This window comes from Rhinatrema bivittatum, chromosome 5, assembly GCF_901001135.1.
Source record: "Rhinatrema bivittatum chromosome 5, aRhiBiv1.1, whole genome shotgun sequence".
NCBI classification, from domain to species: domain Eukaryota; kingdom Metazoa; phylum Chordata; class Amphibia; order Gymnophiona; family Rhinatrematidae; genus Rhinatrema; species Rhinatrema bivittatum.
In genome coordinates, this window is record NC_042619.1 from 186,086,549 (window position 1) to 186,105,165 (window position 18,617).

Genomic DNA, 18,617 nt, shown 5'->3' on the forward strand with positions numbered 1-18,617 from the left:
ATATTCCAAAGGGAGGAAGCTCTTTCTTCATCCAGAAATGCTGGATATGATAATGGCATCACGGGCAGTGAGCAGAGCAGGAGCAGCACCACCCAGAGCCAGGATCTTCAACATCCTTTTCAGGGTAGAGGGAACATGACCTTTCTGATATTATGACCTGTTTGTGAAACAGTTCACCATTCCGAGGGGAAGAGTCATTTAAGAAATAGAAGGGGATAACCATGGCCATAAACTGTAGGCATTTCCATCATTTTCTGATCACTGGAAGGACAGCTACATGGAATGCAAAGGAGTATTCTGTGAGAGGAGATCTCAAGTATTGACTGTAATTACAAAATGTAGAGTGGGGGACCATGCTCCAATTAGCCCAGGGTCAGGGGGGTCTAAAAAGATTTGTACAGCCTCTTCAACTTGCTGAGACCATCCCTTTTGTTTCCATTGCTATCCAGAGTTTTTCATCTTCTCACTCACATTTATTGCTGCTGTCTTTAATTTTATCATCTCTCCCTCCTATAAACATCTTTCTCTTTATTACCTTACCTTCCACTGCTTTCCTTTCTCTCTTACTGTTTATGTCATACTTTTCCCATCTCCATTTTTCCAGTGCTCCCTCTTTCCTTCTTTTTATCTCCCTTTTGCTGTATCCTTTCTCTCTTTTTCTTCTATTGATGCAGCCACAACACCAAGAGATGTGCCATATTACAGAAGGAAATGTTCTTAATTCTTCTTATCTATTAATTAATAAAATGGTTATGTTTTTATTTATCTATTTCTGTACTGCTTATCTGAACTAAACCTGCACATACAGCATCTATTAAGTGCCACCTTCAGATGGCAAGAGCTCTTTCTAACTTAAAAAAAACCAGCTATAAATGTTGCATCTCTCGTCATAGGTGGTATGTAGATGAGAAATGCAGAAATATAACCCTTTCTTGGGGGATGGCACATATCCTGAAGGGCCAGAAAATAATTTATAACTGGAGCTGTCTTCACACTTCTCATTTCCCTTTCCCGTATCACCAAGGTGTGGGGTCCTTTCTGTAGGGATGCAGGATAACCTTCTTGACCCAGGCAATTGTTTTCTCCCTGGATCAAAAAGGTAGCCTGTGTGTTACCGTAGCTCTTCTGGGCAAGTACACTTACTAACCAGCCAAGACTCACTGGATGGGTGTTCAAATTCAAGTTTACTGTAATTCCTCATAAATGGATCAAGAGATGCAAAACTTAAAGTGTCCAGGTACTTCCAGGATTCTCAGATTTACATGAGCCAGGATTTGAATGCTCTCTAACTCTGTGCAAATGTCCCTCCAGGCACAGGCTTGGAACATGAGTATCCTCAATGGTAAAGAAAGATAATTGTCCCAAGGTGGCTGGGAAATGTTAACAGTGACTGGATCTCTTTGCACAGTGCTTGAGATCCATGTTGAATCCCAAACTTCATGTGGCTATGTCCTGTGTCCTGGGATGGAGACTCTGTGGGGTGTCTCTAGATTTTCTCCTCTGATGACTGCTCTTCAAAAAACAGATGCAGCCTTCCAGGAGGAAAATGCTACAGTTAATAAAAATCTCCAGTTCAGCAGAAAAGAAAGGGTGCAGAAAAATTATCCCTTTCCCCAAGGATGGAAAAATAGAGATGTGATTCGGCTGAACCTTTCAGTTTGGCCTTCGTTATCAGCCCGCCGCGGGAAATTTCAGTTTCCCGCGGTTCGGGCCTTTTTTTTTCAGCTGCCCCAAATTTCAGGTTAGTGCGCACTAATTGGGTTAGTGCACGCTAACTCCTCATTAGTGCACGCTAACATTTCAATGTTAGCATGCACTAACCCCGAAAAATGAATTTGCCTGAAGTTTTGGGAAAATTTGCTTCATTTTTTGGGGTTGCCGAAACAGGACAAATGCACATCTCTATGGAAAAATATAAACTTGAAACAACTTGAATCAGGATCTTTTCTCACACTGGGTGATGCAAACTCCTCTTATGCTGGTCAAAATGTATACAATCCCTCCCGATCACTCTGAGCAAAGGATACAACCTGCCACATATGGAACAGGTCAAAAATATAGAACCCAGGAAAAACTGTAAAAACTTCTCAATATCCCTCTTCCTTCCAGACCGATTACAGGAACTAGCAAGGCACATGTCTCTCTTTACCTGTGTCAGACTGGGAGGAGGGGGGAGCTAACTCAGAGAACACACATGATACGCATCCTTCCTTCTGAAATCAAACAACATCTGCCCTAATTTCACCTAAACTAGCCCCTTCCTTGTGCCTAAGAGATGTCTAATTCTAGACAATTTCTGGTGGAGATGTTGTAATGAATGGTTTGTTGCTCTGCAGCTGACTACTCAAAGGCTGGGACTAGGGACTTCTAGTAGAGACCCTAACATGACATTATCCTTCATTGCCATGCCTATTTCTATATTTGAATACATGGCTACAATTTACTTGGATTGTGTATTCATTTCAAACAAATGGATAAAATGCAACAAATGAGATTATGTATGTTTCCCTCATAGAACCCAGAATGTCATTCATTTACTGTATGTTCCCATTCAAGCCTAGGGTTGTGCTGAGCAAGCAGTAAGAACAGGCAAGAACTCACTGGTAACTATAGCAATCAAATCTTGCCTGTGTTACATAGTGACATAGTGGTCTCATTGGAGCTGAAACAGCAGAAGTTGGCAAGGAGACCAGACATAGGACAAATCACAGTGAAGTATATTTTTATTGTTAGGATGTGTGGGTGTGTGGGCCCTGGGCCAAGGTGAGAGATAGTACCACCCACGGGGGGGGGGGGGGGGGGGAGGAGCCCCGTGAGCCTCACCATTGGGAGGCGAGGTCTCAGCTGATGTCAGACACAGCTCAAGTCTAGAGTCCTTATTAAAGAGGTAGAGTAGCACTACCCGTGGAGCGGGGCAAGAGTAAGGTCACACAGACACAGAGGTGCCATGGGTCTTGAGGAATGGGGAATACCAAAGGAGGATACCACAGTATAGAAGGTGCTGCAATGGTCCACAGAGCAGGGAACACCAACAAGGGTTCTTCAGTACAGATGAAATGGTGGTGGTCCGCAGAGAGAGGTACACCAATGAGGGTCTTCCGAAGAGATGGTAATGTCTGCAGCACAGGGTACACCGAAGAGGGTCCTCAGTAGAGACGGTAATGGTCCGCAGAGTGGGGTACACCCGTGAGGTCCTCAGTAGAGATGGTAATGTTCCGCAGAGTGGGGTACTTATGGCAGGAGTAGAGATGGCTCCAGGGAAGCCCCGCTGAACGGGGAAGGCAGAAGTCCTGGGCATCAGGACGTCCGAGGAATAGATAGTCAGAGATGAGGAAAGGGCCCCCGAGGAGCGGGTACCCGAGACGTCTCAGCCAAGGAAGCAGAAGCTGGAATGAAGGGTCCTCTGAGAGCGAGGCAGATTCAACCATGAGGGAACTCATTGCCAAGTCGTTGGAAGGCAGGGCCAGCCAGCTTAACAGTCCTGGAAGAATGACGTCATCCGGAGGGGACGCCCCCAAGGTTCCCACCATGATGTGCTTAAGACTGGCCCGTGTGTGTGCGCACGCGCCTAAGGGATTCCGAGGGCAAGATAGTAGTCTGCAGTGTCCGTGCCATCCAGGGAGGCCTGGGAGCAGTAGGCAGGCCGGTGATAGCTGGCGGAAGCCGCAAGTCTTCCCAACTGAGTCAATGTTGTGCAGAAAAGGTAAACAACATTTCTGACATTTACTATCATTTTATCTACCAGTTTAGCCATTTTAAGAACATCAGATACAATCACACCTATATCCCATTCTTCTTTTGTACTTAGAAGAATTTCACCTCCAAAACTGTAGCTCTCCCTTGGATTTTTGCAGCCTAAATGCACTACTCTGCAATTTTTTAGCATTAAAACTTAGCAGCCAGCCTCTAGATCATTCCTTGAGCTTTGTTAGATCCCTCCTCATGTTTTCCATACCTTCTTGGCAGTCTAACGTGTTGTAGAATTTGGTATCATTGGCAAAAAGACAAATCTTTTCTGACAATCCTTCCAATATGTTGCTCACAAAAATGTTGAAAAGAACCAGTCATAGGACCAAATCCTAATGTACACTGCTGGTAATGCCCCCCCTCCTCAGAATAAACTCTGATACCACTACCCTTTGTCACCTCTTACTCATCTAGTTTCTAACCCAATCAGTCACTCTAGATTTCATACCAAGGGCTATCAATGTATTTATAAATCTCCTGAGTGGAACCATGTCAAAGGTGTTACTAAAATCCAACTGAACTACACCTAGCACTCTCCCTTGATCCAGCTTGCCATGGTTTTCCCTGCTGTGCAGTCTTCCTGTGACAAGGTTTGACCTATTGCACAGACTTTCCTCAACCAGGGGTCCGCAGCAAGCCTTGTTCACTACTTGCCAGTTACCTACTTGCTGATTACTAGGGATGTGAATCGTGTGATCGATCGTCAACGATCAATTTTGGCTGGGGGGAGTGGGAAATCTGATCGTCATGGGTTTTTTTGTTAAAAAATTGTAAATATTGCCAATATTCAAAATGGCGCTGGCGCTACTTTTGCCCTCACTGACATAGTGAGGGCAAAAGTAGCGCCGGTACCATTTTGAATATTGGCAATACGGCCCGAGTGCAGGAGGTCGATCCCGGACCCCCGCTGGACTTTTGGCAAGTCTTGTGGGGGTCAGGAGGCCCCCCCAAGCTGGCCAAAGGTCCCTGGGGGTCCAGTGGGGGTCCGGAAGCAATCTCCTGCACTTGTGACGTCGGGTGACAGGAACCAAAATTGCACCGGTGCTACCTTTGCCCTGTCATATGGTAAGGGCAAAGGGCCACCGGCGCCATTTCTATTAATGCAGCCGTGGCCTGAGAGCGAGAGATCGCGCTGGGACCCCCCCACTGGACCCCAGGTAATTTAAAACATTTTGAGGGGGTTCGGGAGGGTGGGGGATTTGTTTTAAAGGGTCGGGGTGGATTTTAGGGTTGTTTTGGTGTGCCGGTTTTCCCGCCCTCCCCCGATTTACGATTTTTTAACGATAAATCGGGGGAATTGGCTTTGCTATTGTATCGCGGCTCTAACAATTTTTGATGATTTAAAATATATCTGACGATTATTTTAAATTGTCAAAAAACGATTCACATCCCTACTGATTACATAATACCCAAGCCTCAGTACTACTTATCCCAGGCTGTCCAGTGCCTCAGTGCCACTTCATTGATTTACCTCATCTCTCTGACCTTGTCATTTTTACCTTTTTCTCTGCCTTGCCTTTTGATCTACCCAGGCATCCTACCTTGCTTTGTGGCTTACACAAGCCAGGTCCTGCCTTCCTTTGTGGCCTATCGTGACCTCTTATCTTGCTCTGTGTCCTATCTTAGACTGTTTCCTTGCTTTGGGCTCTTCCAGTCCTTCTAGCCTTGCTCTGTGATTTCTCAAGCCTCTCTACCAAGCTCTATGCCCTCCTGGGCTTTCCTGTTTTACCTTGTGGTTTCTGAATTTACTAGGATTATTGTGACTTGTTGGGATTTCTTGTTTCCTGTTGCCTGCCCAGTTCTGACCTTGCTCAGTCCTGTCTTTGTCCAGTCCTTGACTTGCCCAGTCCAGTTCAGTGCCTTGTCTAGATCCCAGGCCTTGCCCTTTTCCTTTGCCTCAGATCCATCCCCAGCTTATACTCTATATCCATGCCCCAGCCTGTTTTCTGTGTCCAAATCCCAGACTGTGTTCTGTATTCATCACCCAGCCTATGCTCTCTATTCAGCCCCCATTCTATGCTCTCTATCCAGCCCCCAGCCTGTGCTGTGTATCCATCCCCCAGTCTGTGCTATGTATCTAGCTCTTGCCTGTGCCTGCACTCAGCTTGCAGCTTGCTCTGCCTCATGCAGCCAACCTTGCCTCACACAGCCTGCTCTGCCTCATCCAACCTGCACCAGACTTCAGCTCCCAGTCTGTACTCAGTTCCCAGTCTGTGCCCTGATGTTCTTCAGAAGTCAAGTCTACTGGCCCCAGAACCCAGGAGCTTAACCTGTGTGTGAGGGGGTTGGTTAGGCAGAAGATCAGCTCCAGCTATGTCTTACAGTCCTGCACTGCCCCTGTGGGGGTGCTCCCTGACTCCAGCCTACCAGTCCATGACACTGCTCTCTGAACACACAATCAAAGAAACTGATTGGATTCATCTGACAAGATATACCTCTAGCAAAACTCAGCTGCCTTGGATCATGCAATAGGGATGTGCAAAGCCCGAACCTTTTGGTCCGGGCATTGTTTTCAGCCCACCGCGGGAAATATCATTTTTCCCGCGGTTCAGGCCTAACCCAAAAATAAATATTCTGGAAAAATCCATTTGGGTTTCAGAGTCTCTGAACCAGGACGAATTGGGAAATTTCATTGAAATTGCCTAATTTGTCCTAAATGAATGCACATCCCTATCATGCAAGTCACTGAATTCCAGAAACTGCACCATCTTCTGTTTTAACAGCAATTTTGTTAATTTACTTACCACAGAAGTCAGACTAACCAGCATGTAGTTCCCAACCTCCTGCTTACTTCCTCTTTTATGAAAAGGAACCATATGCACACCTCTCCAATCCTCCAGAACTACTCCAAGCTAAAGAAGTATTGAAAAGGTCAACCAGAGGAGATGCCAGGACCTCTCTGAGTTCCTTCAGTACCCTCAGATGTATTCAATCCATCCCCATCACCTTATCTACTTTAGTTAGCTTTTTATGAACACACTGTTCTAATAATCCATTGAGTTTTACCTCAATTCCAATCTTATTTTGTTTGTTTTATGTGGTTCTGGTGCAGGCCCTTCCACAATGAATTGAAATAAAGTAATTTTGCCTTTTTCTCATCAACCTCTACATTTTTCTCCCTTTCATCTCTGAGTCACACAATGCCACTTTTGCACATCCTTCTACCACTAACATAGGTATAAAAGTCTTGGTCCCCTCATTTTACTGTATTAGCTATTTTTTCTTCTATTTGAATTTTTGCCTTCCTGACTGCCAACTTCTCTTTGCTTTTTCAGATATTGTTGCCTTACTTCTATTTTCTGTGACCTCTAGTAGTTTATGAAAGCTAACATTTTATCCCTGCCTTTTCAGCTTCTTCTTTTGAAAACCAGTGGCTTCTTTTTCCTCTTTCCTTTATTTACTTCCCTAACAAAAAGCTTAGTTGCCTTTATATTTCTTTTTAGTTTTGTTCAGTGCTCTTCTACTTCCCCTAGATTTCCCCAACCAGCTAACGACTCTTGACTTGCTCCCCCATTTTTAGAAAGTTTATTTTTCTGAAGTCTATGACCCTTGATTTGAATGAATTTTCATCTCCTGTGCTCTAATACTGAACCACATTATTAGGTGATTTATTTATTTATTTGTTTATTTATTTATTTAACGTTTCTTTTATACCGATGACCGTTCGCACATCGCATCGGTTTACAGTGAACACAAAACCATTGGGCGGGGCCCTTACATAAAACAGATAATATACTGAACTAGGAAACATATAATTGAAATTAGGGGGGAGCCCTTACATCAAAACTATTTACATCAAAACTATATACAGAATTAGTGCACAGTACCAAATCGACAAGCATAGAGGTGGTCATATCAGGAAATCCGAGTAAGGGTAAGGGTCGGAGGGGGAGTTATGTAATAGGGGGTGTGATGGAGTAAGCTTGTTGGAAGAGCCAGGTTTTAAGTTTCTTTTTGAAAGTGGGGGTATAGGTCTCAGTGCGAATATCATGGGGCATAGAGTTCCATATCGTGGGGCCGGCCAGAGAAAAAGCTCTGTTAATAGTCCAGATGAACATCTGGATCCCAGATGTTCATCAACTACAACATTAGAGATACTCTCCCCATTGATTAGCATTAGGTCCAGTATCACCCCCTCCTGTGTAGGTTCTGTTACCAGTTGAGAGAACAATTTTCCCTGCAGAGGATCCAGGATCTCCCTGTTTCTAGAAGACACTGCAGATGAGATGGCCCAATTAACATCTGGAAAATTGAAATCCTCTAACTATAGCACCTCCTCTTTCATAGCAATTGTGTGAATATCCTCTATTAAATCTCTGTATATCTCATTTGTCTTTGAGGGAGGACTGTATATTACACCAATATAAATATATGTTCCATTCCTTCTTTTCAAATTAACCCATAGTGCCTCATCCTTACCTTGTAAACCCTGTAATTCTGTTGCTTTAATATTATTTTTTATATAATGCCACGCCTCATCCTTTCCTTTCTATGTGGTTCTTCCTGAATAGATTGTAGTCTGGTTTAATTATATTCCAGTCATAGTTTTCTGTGTACCAAGTTTCTGTGATAGCTACAACATCTAAATCAGCTTCTTCAATGACTGCTTCAAGATCCGGGATTTTATTTCCCATATAATACAATGTCTCTTTTCTAATAGAACTGTTACAGGAGACAGATTTGATCTATCTTCACTTAAATACAAATGTGTGGCCAAACAATCCCAGTAAACAGAAAAATCATTAATACACTTTCCCAGTTCAAATAGTCTCATGTCAGGTTACTAGTTCCAGAAAGAGAAGGGCATGAAACCTGTATTCCACTTTTGATCTTTGAAATGGATAAAATATTTGCTGAGCAAATATTTGCTGAGCAAACACACAGCAGATTTTAGTTCAGAAGATTTCAGTAGCAGATATTTATTTATTTATGGGCTTGTTTGTTTGTATGTTTAGTGACTTTTAGAACACCCATTTTCCACATTGTGTTCAATCTGTACAGTTCTCTTTTATGTATGTTTTATCCTGTACATCGCTTTGGCCTTTTTAGTGTGAGGCAATTAATAAATGTATTTATTCATTCATTCATCCTTCATGCAGCGGAGTTGTGTATTATCTGAAGTTTGTGGCAGGCCATATATGTTATACAGTGCATTACAATAGTCTAGTCATGTGGTTTCTGGTGCGTGAATTAAGTACATTTTTTCTTCTCAATGAGAGGGAGCAGACATCTCAAATTTCATAGTTGAAAGTGACAACTCTTTACTGTTGCCAAGATTTACGGAAACATGGTGAGTTTTGAGTCCACTATTCACCTGTGTTTTTAATGGGAGCTTATTTTCATGTCTAGTGATTGTTTTGTATTCAAAGAGGGCAATTTTCTAAAGGAATCAAAATTATAAGGTTTATCACAGGTGAAAGAAAAGGGTCTGTCTGTTAATTAGACAGTGGCAGCTTAACATTTTTTTCCAAATGAATGGGTACCTTGAGCCCACAAAATCGTTCATGGTCAAAATAATCATTGTGGAGTTGGACCGGTGCAGATATCCACAAGCAGTTTTTTCAAGAATGCAGGCAAGTCATGCAGGATATACTTACTAGAGATGTGAATCGGAACCGGAATCGGTTCTGATTCCAGTTCCGATTCACATTGTGGGGGGGTTTTTCGTACGGCTCGATCACGATTTTGTTTATCGGCTGCGCCCAAGCCCAAACTTTTCTGTCCTGTCCGGCCCTTAATAACTGATTAATTTACTAGCTGCTTCAGGCAGAGCTAGCCCCCTTGACATGTTATACCAAAGTCCCGTGCTGTCCTAAATGCTAGGAAAAGAGGGGAAAACATTTTTCTTCTGTGTCTGTGGGCTCCTGTATTTGCTTTCCACTTAGAACTGGGATCTCACTTCTGACACATATGTAGTACCTAGCAGTCAGAGGGTAGCTAGAGAACAGACTTCAAATTGGACTCTGGCAAAATATTTTATAAATCTCTTTATTTGTAGTAAGTAACAGCCAAAGCAACTTTGCTATTCTATACAGTTCAACAAAGAATATGTGATAGTGCAATCCTCTTTTTTGAGGCTTCCTTTTTCTACCATGGGCCTGCCTAACCCCTCTGGGCTCTGCTGTCTTATTGCTGGCAAAAGGGAGCCTCCTTGATCCAGAATCCCTTGCTGTTGAGCTCTTAAGAAAGAACAGGCCTGATAACTGTGGTTGGATCTTTAAGGTATTCTGAGAGAGTTTCTTATATAATCCCTAACACTCAATTTTTATATAACTTTCTTTTCTTTAGCACTAGAACTACTGCTGGCATGTTCCCATCTTAAAGGCTCACACAATCAATGTAAATGATCACAGCGCATTGTAAATCTTGGACTTTACATTATTTATGATGACCTTTGATTTCTGAAAATTATATCCTCTATACCCCCTTCAGTTTTTGTTCCACCATAGAACTGTCAGTAGCTCATTTTCATGCTGGTGAATGTTTCTCTCTTTCTTCATGTCCTGATTCATCTTGTGAGGTGTTTTGACTTCTATCTGCACTCTGATAGTTGCATCATTGATTTTCAAATTCAGTTCAACTCTCAATACCCTCCCTAACACCTCCAACTTTGCCTGCTGTGAGGTTGCATCATTTACTGGCTGGTCTAGGGTTTGATCATATGTAGAGCAAAAACTGAAGGGGGTAGGCAGTGGGAGGTAAAATTTTCAGAAATCGAAGATTTTCATGTAATTTTATTAGTAGTAGTAGTAATGACATACAAGTTCCTGTGTTCACAAGTTCCTGGGCACAGTAGAGGATAGAAACAAAGGCAAGTATTTGCATAATATGAATATTTTATATGTGATATGCAGTCATGTTACAAAGTTTTATTACAGAGAATATTGCTTTACAGAAAGAGAGAGAGAGAGAGAGAAGAATAGAAGGGAGAAGGTGTGATAAGAGTTAGAGGTGAGAAAGGTCTGTAAATGTTTGAAAAGGTTGTGTGTATCTGCCTTCATCTTTAGTGATTATTCTTGGTGGTTTTTGCCTTTGTAAGACAAAGACTATATGTAACATTTGGCCAGCTGCGGGATGGTCCCATGACTGGCTACCCTCACCCCAAATGCCACTGACGCGGCCACCACACCAACATCCTCCCTCCTTCTCAACCCTTTTTTAGGTGCACGTGCATGGTGTATTGAACTTTGAGAACTCCTTGATGGGAAGCAGGTCACCTGAACCCAGTGATAATGTTATGTGGCTGAGGTATTTAAACCCCAACCATGCTCCATACCTTGAATCAGCAACAGGTCCACCTGCCTTTCAGTGCAAGTTGTTTCTCCCTGTGCCTTTTCTTATTGTTATCATGCCTTGTCTTGCTGTCCCTGTGCTTGCCTTTTTTATCCTGCTGTCTTGCCTTGCCTTGTCAATGACCTTGCCCTGTCTTCCTTGTCCTGCCTGCCTTGCCTTTTATGTCTTGCCCGTGTCTTATCCCTGAGTCTAGTTTCTGTCTGTCTTGTCTGTCTTGGCTTGATTCTTTCATTCTGACCTCTGCCTTAGATTCTGATATTGTCTGCTTACTGCCTATCCTGACCCTTGGCCTGGACATGGATATCATCTGTTCACTGCCTGCTCTAACCTCTGCCTGTACCTGGATATTCTCTGACCATTCCTTAAGGGACATCTGCCTAAGCCCTACTGGCATCTGAAATCTAAAGGTTCAACTCACTGTGAATGGGGATGGTACAAGGGAAGCTCCTGTTCTAGTCCCAGTAAGGGCAAGTCCACCAGTTGTCAACATGGGCCTAGTAGATTTACCTGCTAGGTTGCATCAACCATGACATAGTCTAAGAGTTCACAACCATGACACTGTAATTAGGTCATTTTTTTGTCTTTTTGTATTGTTGAGATGATTGGATTAGTCTCAGACATATATTCATGTCAATCAACCTTTAGAATTTTCTCAGTGTCTTATTAAACAAGTACTTGCCTCCCACTAAGAGAGCTTCTTTATTGTGCAATAATTTACAGAAATATCTGTTCGGCCTGATTAGACAAAGTGAGCTATATGTGTTAGGGATGTGAATCGTGTCCTCGATCGTCTTAACGATCGATTTCGGCTGGGAGGGGGAGGGAATCGTATTGTTGCCGTTTGGGGAGGTAAAATATCGTGAAAAATCGTGAAAAATCTAAAAATCGCAAAACCGGCACATTAAAACCCCCTAAAACCCACCCCCGACCCTTTAAATTAAATCCCCCACCCTCCCGAACCCCCCCCCCAAATGAGTTAAATAACCTGCGGGTCCAGCGGCGGTCCGGAACGGCAGCGGTCCGGAACGGGCTCCTGCTCCTGAATCTTGTTGTCTTCAGCCGGCGCCATTTTCCAAAATGGCGCCGAAAAATGGCGGCGGCCATAGACGAACACGATTGGACGGCAGGAGGTCCTTCCGGACCCCCGCTGGACTTTTGGCAAGTCTCGTGGGGGTCAGGAGGCCCCCCACAAGCTGGCCAAAAGTTCCTGGAGGTCCAGCGGGGGTCAGGGAGCGATTTCCCGCCGCGAATCGTTTTCGTACGGAAAATGGCGCCGGCCATACGCGTATGGCCGGTGCCATTTTCCGTACGGAAAATGGCGCCGGCAGGAGATCGACTGCAGGAGGTCGTTCAGCGAGGGTTCCGGCGCCTCGCTGAACGACCTCCTGCAGTCGATCTCCTGCCGGTGCCATTTTCCGTACGAAAACGATTCGCGGTGGGAAATCGCTCCCTGACCCCCGCTGGACCTCCAGGAACTTTTGGCCAGCTTGTGGGGGGCCTCCTGACCCCCACGAGACTTGCCAAAAGTCCAGCGGGGGTCCGGAAGGACCTCCTGCCGTCCAATCGTGTTCGTCTATGGCCGCCACCATTTTTCGGCGCCATTTTGGAAAATGGCGCCGGCTGAAGACAACAAGATTCAGGAGCAGGAGCCCGTTCCGGACCGCTGCCGTTCCGGACCGCCGCTGGACCCGCAGGTTATTTAACTCATTTGGGGGGGGTTCGGGAGGGTGGGGGATTTAATTTAAAGGGTCGGGGGTGGGTTTTAGGGGGTTTTAGTGTGCCGGCTCACGATTCTAACGATTTATAACGATAAATCGTTAGAATCTCTATTGTATTGTGTTCCATAACGGTTTAAGACGATATTAAAATTATCGGACGATAATTTTAATCGTCCTAAAACGATTCACATCCCTAATATGTGTAAAGTATTTCATGCAAAACATGTATGCCCAACTTGAATAACATTGTGGATATGTACAATACTGATAATCATAAATGATGAAAAGTCATAGAGCTCTAACCTGCTGTAGTCATATACTCCAGTTGTGCGAGTCTTTACAGTTCTCAATTACATAACAATGTGCCTGTGTAGGTTCTAGTAAAACTGTACTTTGACGTGAAAAACATCATCAAATACCTATAAAAACAGCTGAGCCTGCTTGTAGAAACTGTTATAAAGAATACAATCACAAATCATTTTTGATAGGCATGGTTCGTGGGACATACCCAGCATGGATTTTCCCAAGGGACGTCTTGCCTCACAAATCTCCTACATATTTTTGAAATGGTAAATCAACATGTGGACAAAGGTGAACCAGTAGATGTGGTGTATTTGGATTTTCAGAAGGTGTTCAACAAAGGCTCTCATGAGAGGCTTCTAAGAAAACTTAAAAATCATGGACTAGGAAGCGATATACTTTTGACGATTGCAAACTTATTAAAAGACAAGAAAAAGAAAGTAGAAATAAATGGTCTGTTTTCACAGTGGAAAAAGGTAAACAGTGGAGTGCCTACGATATTTGTACTTGGACTGGTCCTTTTAATATATTTATAAATGATCTGGAAATGTATATGACAAGTGAGGTTTTCAAATTTGCGAATGACACAAAATCATGCAGTGTAGCTAAATCTCAAGCGTATTGTGATTAATTGCGGGAGAACCTTGTGAGACTAGAAGATTGGGCTTTCAAATGGTAGATGAAATTTAATGTGACAAGTACAAGGTGATGCATATAGGGAAATATAACCCATGCTATAGTTACACAATGTTAGATTCTATCTTAGGAGTTACCACCCAGGAAAGAGATATAGAAACATAGAAATGATATTAGAAAAGGACCAATGGTCTATTTAGTCTGCCCAGCAAGCATGTTAGCACTAGCAGTGCCATACAGGTCTCCCCCCATAAAGATAGCATCAGGGGGTGGCAACTGGCTAGCGTACACAGGTCTCCCTCTTTAAAGTTATCATCAGGGGGTGGCATCTGCCTTGCAAGTTATCCCCCATACTTATTTTCACAAACCATTAAAGTCAGGACCCTTGTTGGTTTCTGTTTGAGTTCAATGCCCATTTATCTCTTGCTGCTGAAGCAGAGAGCAATGTTGGAGTTACATCGCATGTATAAGGCTTATTGGTTAAGGGTAGTAACCGCCACACCAGCAAGTCACCCCCATGTGCTCTTTTCCTCATTTCCATCCTCTAGCCTTTAGGGATCCACAGTGTTTATCCCATGCTCCTTTGAATTCTTTCACCGATTTTGTCTTCAGCACCTCCTACAGAAGGGCATTCTAGGCATCCACTACCCTCTCAATGAAAAAATATTTCCTGACATTGGTTCTGAGTCCTTATTCCCTGGAGTTTCATTTTGTGACCCCTAGTTTTACTGATTTCTTTTCAATGGAGAAGGTTTGTCGAATGTGTATCATTAAAACCTTTCAGGTATCTAAAGGTCTGTATCATATCTCTCAATCATCTCCTCTCCTCCAGGGTATATATATTTAGATCTTTCAACTTCTCATAAGTCATTAGACAGAGACCCCCAATCAGTTTTCTCACCTTTCTCTGGACTGCCTCCATCCTGTCTCTGTCCCTTTTCAGATATTGTTGCAGATCTTAGTAGCATCTGCAAAAAGACAAACTTTACTTTCTAGCCCTTCTGCAATGTCATACACAAAGATGTTGAACAGGACCGGTCCCAACACCAATCCTTGCAACACTCCACTTAGCACCGTTCTCTCTTCATAATAGGTTCAATTTACCATCACACACTTTCTTCTATCTGTCAAACAGTTTGCAAACCACACCACTACCTTGGTGCTCAGTCCTAAGCGTCTCATTTTATTCACAAGCCTATGTGGGACCGTATCAATAGCTTTGCTGAAATCCAAGTATATCACACCGAGGTCTCTTCCTCGATCCAATTCTTTAGTCAACCAATAAAAAAAATTAATCAGATTTGTCAGATAGGACCTTCCCCTGGTGAATGCATGTTACCTGACGTCCAGCAATCTTCCTGACTGTAGATAGGTCACTATTCTTTCCTTCAGCAGAGTCTCCATTACTTTTCCCACCACCGAGGTGAGGCTATCCAGCCAGTAGTTTTCAGCCTCCTCTCTGCTCCCACTCTTTTGAAGCACAACTACCACTGCTCTCCAGTCTCTCAGCATAACTCCCATTTCCAGGGATCTATTGAAAAGGTTTTTCAGCGGACCCGCCAGCACTTCTCTGAGGTTCCTCAGTATCCTGGGATGAATCTCATCAGGCCCCATGGCTTTGTCCATGTTCAGTTTTCCTAGCTTTTCTTATACATTGTCTTCTGTAAATGGTGTTTTGTCTACTCCACACCCTTCTGATGTCTTGTTAACTAGCGGCAGTCCTTCTCCAGGGTCTTCTTTAGTGAACACAGAACTGAAGTATTTCTTTAATATTTCTGCCTTTTCTTTGTCTCTCTCTCTCCACGCATTGATCCTTGTCACCTTTCAATTTCACTATACCACTTTGGAGATTTCTCCTTCCTCTGATGCATCTGAAAAAAATGTTGTCCCCTCTCTTTACCTCTTTGGCGATTCTTTCTTCTGCCTGACTTTTTGCTTTCTTGATTACTTTCCTCATCTCCCTCAGTTCACCAGATATTCTTCCTTGTATTCCTCTTTTTGGGATCCTTTATATTTCTTGAGTGCTGTTCTTTTTGCTTTTATTTTATTAGCTACATCCTTTGAGAACCATATAGGTTTTTTATTTCTCTTGACTTTGTTTACTTTTCTAGCATATAGATTTGTTGCCTTAGTAATTGCTTCTTTAGTTTGGCCTTCTGTTGTTCTACCTCTCTCATTTTCTCCCAGTTTTCTTGTTCTACCTCCAAGTAATTCCCCATGTCATCAAAGTCTGTATTTTTTAAGTTCAAAACTTGGGTCTTCGTTATCTTCTTCATATCCTATTCTCAATATCAAACCATACCATTTAATGATCACTCGTGCAGAGGTGGGCACCCACCCAGACATTAGAGATGTTAGTGCCATTAGTGAGCACTAGGTCAAGCATAACTCCCTCCCTCATGGGTTCCTTTATCATTTGTTTAAACAGAGCCCTTGGCAAGGCATACACTATCCTTCTACTTCTGTTAGATTCTACAGAAGGGATACTCCAATCTACGTCCGACAGATTAACATTTCCAACAATCAACATTTATCCTTTCTTTTCCACCTTTTGGATGTCTTCATCAAGATCTCTGTCTAGTTCTTCCATTTGAGTCGGAGGCCTGTAAACCAGTAAAAATGGATACACCATTCTCTTTTTTTAGGACAGCCCATAATGCTTCTTCTCTATCCCATCTTCCTTGCAGTTCAGTTGCTTGGATATAGTTTTTGACATAAAGAGCTACTTCTCCCCATTTTCTGTCCTTTTGTCCTTCCATAAAATGTTATAGCCTGGTATGGCCATATCCCAATTTTGAGAATCTATGAACCATGTCTCCATAATAGCAACAATGACCAAGTCCACCTGCACCAATAGGGCTTGCAGGTCTGGGATTTTATTTCCCAGACTATGAGCATTTGTGCTCATAGCTTTCCAGCTTTTGTCATTCAGGTTACTGCTATTCTTGGGCATCATAGTGGATAAAACATTGAAATTGCTCAATGTGCTTTGGTGGTCAGAAAAGCAAACAAAATGTTAGGAATTATTAAGAAGGGAGTGGCAAATAAAATGGTTGCTGTCATAATGCTTCTGTATTACTTCATGGTGAAACCGTACCTTGAATAGTGTGTGCAATTCTGATCACCACATCTCAAAAACAATATAGTTGCACTGAATAAAGTGCAGAGAAGGGAGATCAAAATGATAGGGGGTATGGAACTGCTCCCATATGAGAAAGCTAAAGAGGTTAGGGCTGTTCAATTTGGAGTACTGAGGGGGGATATGAAAGAGGTCTATAAAATCAGGAAAGGACTTGAACAGGTTAATGCAAATCAGTTATTTATTCTCTCAGATAATAGAAGGACTAGGGGGTACTCCATGAAGTTAGCAAGTAGCTCATTTAAAACAAATTGAAGAAAAGTCTTTTTCACTCAGTGCATAGTTAAGCTATGGAATTCATTGCCAAGAGATGTAATTATGGCATTTAGTGTAACTGGATTTAAAAAAGTTTTAATTAAGCTCCCACCTAGAGGAAAAATCTATAAACTGATAATAATCAATAAAGAATAGTAGCTTAAGATCTATTTAATGTTTGTGTTTTTGCCAGCTTCTTATGACTTGGATTAGCCACTGTTGGAAACAGGATGCTGGGATTGATGGACCCTTGGTGTGACCCAGTATGGCATATCTCATGTTCTTAAAATCTTTAAAAACAACATCGACCATGTGTGCACAGTAAAATCTAAAAATAAATTGCAAACCGCCAGGCGTGGCTGAATAGCTGCTGGCACAAAAATATGCAATTATGTTTTAGATTCTATAATTGAAAGAAAACTAAAAGAAATAGTTACAATACAAATTAAAATATTATTCCAAAGCATCAATTCATACACCAAAATCATTTTTCTTTCAATTATTAGAGCTAAAACATAGCGGCATAAAATCATGCTGGCGATGGTTCTAAGGTGTTAGTCAGTCTTGGCAGTTGGTGCAATATGCATGCTAATAACCGCCTAAGATAACCATGCTAAAAACCATGCTAATAACCATGCTAATAACTGCCTAGGATAAATCTATGTTTACATATCTTATAGTTTTTGTTGATTATATATTTATCTCTCTCTAATTGTTCCTTAGTTTAAATTCTGTACCGTCTTCCATTGCCCAGGTTTTACGCTCCCTGTTTAATGTAACTTTACTTTCTACCTTGATGTTAATTGGTTTCCCCTCAGTTACATTGTAAACCGGTACGATAAGACCTAGTCTTGAGCATCGGTATAGTAAAAGAAATTAAATAAATAAATAAATAAATATTATGGTTTTGGCATGATAATTTGTTGATTAAGAAAATATGTAGATGATTACATTTAGCTAGTATCACTTTTTCCATACTGTAGTCAGCTATACTATTAACATTATTTAATCCCCCTTTCTTTCTTCTTCTGATTCTAGAATGATTGTGTTTTTCCTAATATTTGATCACCATAATTGTGCTTTTGAGAGTTTTTTGATCCCAAGTGTGTGGGTTGTGATTTCATTGGGTCACTTTAGCTTCTTTCTGATTTTATTGGCCAAACATATATTAAATGGCTTTGTGACAGATATTTTGTAAAATAAGCCAAATGAGGCTTATGTACTAAGCTGCAAATGGTTTTGCAAAAAAACAAATAATTGTATTTGAAAGTTTTAATGGGGTTATTTGCCATTTTTCCTTGCATAATTTTGCATTTGTGAAGGCATTCAATAATGTTAAGTAAAATCATTAATGAGCTGAAGCTGAATGAGCTGAAGAATCAAGCAAATCAGTTGATTAGTGATTTATGCATAACAACATTATAAAATTGATCAAATTAAATTTGATCAAATTGTACATTTTTACCAAAACTTATCTGCACTTTAGAAAGTTGAGTTAAGTGGCTGCGTTAAAAGAAATGGCACCGGTG